This window comes from Cariama cristata, unplaced genomic scaffold (assembly GCF_000690535.1).
Source record: "Cariama cristata isolate BGI_N322 unplaced genomic scaffold, ASM69053v1 scaffold1362, whole genome shotgun sequence".
NCBI classification, from domain to species: domain Eukaryota; kingdom Metazoa; phylum Chordata; class Aves; order Cariamiformes; family Cariamidae; genus Cariama; species Cariama cristata.
In genome coordinates, this window is record NW_009604201.1 from 23,653 (window position 1) to 27,793 (window position 4,141).

A 4,141-nucleotide genomic window follows, 5' to 3' on the forward strand; every position below is an offset into this window, starting at 1 on the left:
AAAATGACTGTGCATCCTTTGTGACTACCGTCACACAGAACAAAATAGCTGGCATTTAAAGAAGCAGGTCACAGCAAACAAATCAGTTTAGCAGGTGTACACATATTGATTCTTTGAACAGAATAATTTGTCTCTTTCTATAAAAGATCTGCCATTTTTTATTACAGAGAAGCCTTAGTAGTTTATTTTATTCTTTTTTATTAATTTATAATTCATTAACCCACAAATCACTTTTTTCCCAAAGCCCTTGAGGCTCTGCTTGTACTAGCAGGAGAATGGACGGGTTCTCGCTATAAAGTCCCTAGTTCTATAATTAACCCCTCACTGAAGATTTAACAGCAAAGTGCTGCTGCTCTACCTGCCATTACTATGGCTTCATTAATTTTACAGAATATATCAGAGTACATTAGTCTGATGTATTGTCAAAAATAATTATAGTGTAGTAATACTCTGGAAAGCAGATATGTAAAAATGCCATCTTCTTACTCCAGAGATCACTTGCCTGTGTGCATACAGTCGGATCTGCCTATTGTGTGACAGAAATACTCTTTTTTGTGTTTCAGTTCTGCAAGCATATGTATTGTGTGCACATAACATCATTATGTATATGTATACATAATTATGTATATGCATTATGTATACATAATATCATTAAAATTGAATGTGTCGAATCCCTCAAGGGCATTCTCAGCACGGTGATCACCAAACCTGGGATCATGGAGTTGTGCACAAATTTGAGAAAAGCACAGCTGGAAGATCTTAGGGCTGACGAATCTTGAGTGAATTCACAGCTTGACTTTCTATAGGCATTGAAGCAGACATAACGAGAAGAGAAGCTAGTCTGAGTTTTAGAAGGCAGGCAGAATTTCCAGGGCTGGCAGAGCACATCTCTTATTGATAAAGCGAATGTGTTTGATCTGAAAGTAATGAAGGTATAACAAACATGGAACCCCAGAATGCCATTTGTCATCACTTTTCTTTTTCAAACACTGTAAAATTAAGCCGAAGTTGTTCAGTGTTACAGCCTTGTTTCAGCGAGGCTACTCCCTTAATCGTGGTGCTTCATTTCTCTATTAATTCACATAACCTTATAATTCTCAGTGTGTCATCAATGCAACCGTGGATACAATTCAATCATTCTTACTAGGCGTACAGACCCGTTTCAATTTAAAGAAATATGAAAACATATGAAAGTTTGATGCTATAATGAAAAGTGCAATATTTTATAAATCAGTTCCCCCCTTCTAAAAAGCAACGTACTGGACAATTTCACATGAGCCAATAAACATCGTCACTTCAGGTGACATTTTTATTGAGCACATGCTCTTCAGACACGTCACAAAGAGCCATTACCAAGTCTTCCAATGCCTGTTAGCTGTAGAATCATAGAATCATAGAATCATTATGGTTGGAAGAGACCTCAAACATCATCAAGTCCAACCGTATACCTGATGCCACCATGCCCGCTAAAGCATGTCTTGAAGCGCCACATCTAAATGTTTTTTGAACACCTCCAGGGACAATGACTCCACCACCTCCCTGGGGAGCCCGTTCCAATGCTTAACAACTCTAACAGTGAAGAAGTTATTTCTAATGTCCAACCTGAACCTCCCCTGGCGCAACTTGAGACCGTTTCCTCTTGTCCTATTGCTAGTTAGCTATGTCCTATCTAGTTATACGCTAGAAGGCGTATATAGGATAAAAAGCAGAATGTCTTTTCACTTGTGGTTTTACCTGCAGAGCACTTCCCTAAATTGCAATGGCAGGACAATATTTTTGTGCTAGAGCCAGTGGGCTAGCAGAGTTGAGACAGGTGAAGATCTGTTCACCAAGGGGAGATTTGTCCCACTCTTCTTGCTTGCACCGTAAGCGCACACATAGCTGCTGCTAAGGTCCAGTTGCTTAAGCACAAAGCATGTGTGCTTTGTGGCACGTTTGGTTTTCATACACTGTTCTCAATATACCTAAACTCGTGCTTCTGTGCAAGCCCAAAAGCACTCTTGTTTTCAGTTGCTTATCTGCTAGATGCCTGACTGCTAAGTCCAGTCAGGAACTATAAATAATTTTTCATATCCTTCCCAGATAAAATTAGACAGAAAATGAAGTGCCAGCAAATGCTCTTTTCCAAAACAGGCAGCAAGCAGGTTTATCTTTTGATATACTACCCTAACCCTCTTCACACTTATCCAGCAAATTACATGGTTCAGTTCAGTTTCTTCCTGCACCTCAGGCAGGACTGCAAAACGAAACCATCTGGATGAATGAAGTGCCTGCTGATCAGTTGTTTTTCTACATTACGAGGAATGTAAGTGCTCTGGTTGGGTGTCTGAAGTTAGCTGGGTTGCATCTGGGTTTCCCAGAAGAGTAACGTCAATTTGAATTTCCCATACAGTGGTCAGAGACCACTAAAGAGTTGAAACACTCTTTTTGGGGCAGCAACAGGAGATGTGAAGGTATCTTCTAGTCCATTCCTCCTTTGCAGTCATGTTGCAGAAAGGGTCCTGCTTTAGCACAGCCCTCAGGACCTTCCTGTACCACAGCCCCTGCAGAAGTCATCCTGCCATTCTGTTGGGAACAGCAGTTGCTGTCATTTATTTAGGTTTTTTCCATACTGGTGGGTGATGTTGAATGAAATGCTGCTGGAGTCAGAAAGTAGAAAATACACCTGTATTGCACCTCAAAAATTGCAGTTACTGTGAACGTTTGGTCCTGGTAGTTCCATAAGATCACACTGTGAAAGTATGATTTCCATACACCAGCATTTTTGATAAATAATCCTTACATTGCACCAAGCTCAGTAAGATATATAATGAGAATATTGAAAATCATCTTTGTCAGCTAAGGTCATGAATGTTTTGTGCTTGTCCACAAAGTCCCATAATTTGGGTAGCTTCTGCCTGATTTTTTGGTATATATTCCAGTATAGCTCCTGGGGAGAATTCTGTGATGTGTAGGGGCCCACCTGCAGCACGTACACCTCTGGGATATCTGCCCTGAATGCTGAAAATTTACTTTGGAGAAAATTTCTGCTGTAGAGAAGCAATGATTTAACTGCAGGAGGATACAACTGACTACATAGACAAGAGTATCTAATTTGCAATGCTAAGCATATCCCAGCTCTGGGTAAAATAACCTCCTCGTAAAGAGAAGTCCTTAGACTAACGCACCTGGAACCCCATTTTATAACATTCCCAGAAAATAATTACTACATTGCTTGCTATAATTTTTGTAATTACCATTGTCTATTATTTTTTTACACCAGCTATATATTTAATGCTGCAGAATACATCCAGAAAGGCAGTCCTTCTTTATTATTTTTTGGTTTTTTGGTGTCAGGCTTCATTCCCAGAGCTTAAGTGGTACCCAAAATGTAATTACACTTTTAATTTTGGTTAGTTTTAGAGAGGTTAGCCTGCTTTCATTTTATGTTTCCAGTAAATAGAACCGTGCTGTGTGAGGTCTTGATCATCTCTGTCCGTATTCTTGTTCAACCCCTGAAAGAACTTGTTCATAAGGCAGAATTTCTCTTCACAAAAACCTTTCTGATTCTTCTCAAATAGACCATTTTTATCCAAGTGTCTACTAATTCTAATCTTCATTATACTTCCAATTAATTTACCTGGTAGAGGCGTCAAGATTACAGACCTAGAGTTTCTCAGAGTTCCTCTGGAGCCCTTTTCAAAATTGGCATCACACCAATTTGCCACTCTCCAGCTTTCTGGTATCAAGATAACCCTGCACAACTGCTTCTTCCCAGACTACTGTGTTTTATTTATTCATAGAAATGTAACAAGCAGAGCCTTTATCCTAGCCCTTCCTTGCCAGCTCGGTTAATTTTTTCTAAAATTTAGATTCCTCCAAGGCTTGCCCAAGCAAAGCATCATGTAACTTATTTTTTCAGTGTCTCTGTTGGTCTTCCTGCAAGCAATTGCTGGCAAGTCACCTCTTTCTCTTTCTTCAGGAAAGTCTGTTTAACTCTTCAGTACCCTTGGACAGTAAGTTTTCAGTCTTGATATCACCACCGTGAAACTTGGTTTGGAGCTGTGATGTTCCCATTTTGCAGTAATAGCTGACTGTTTTCTCTCAGTTTCTTTTTTTATCCCCTCTTGGACTGTTTCTCCTCCAGACTGCTGCTCTTCCG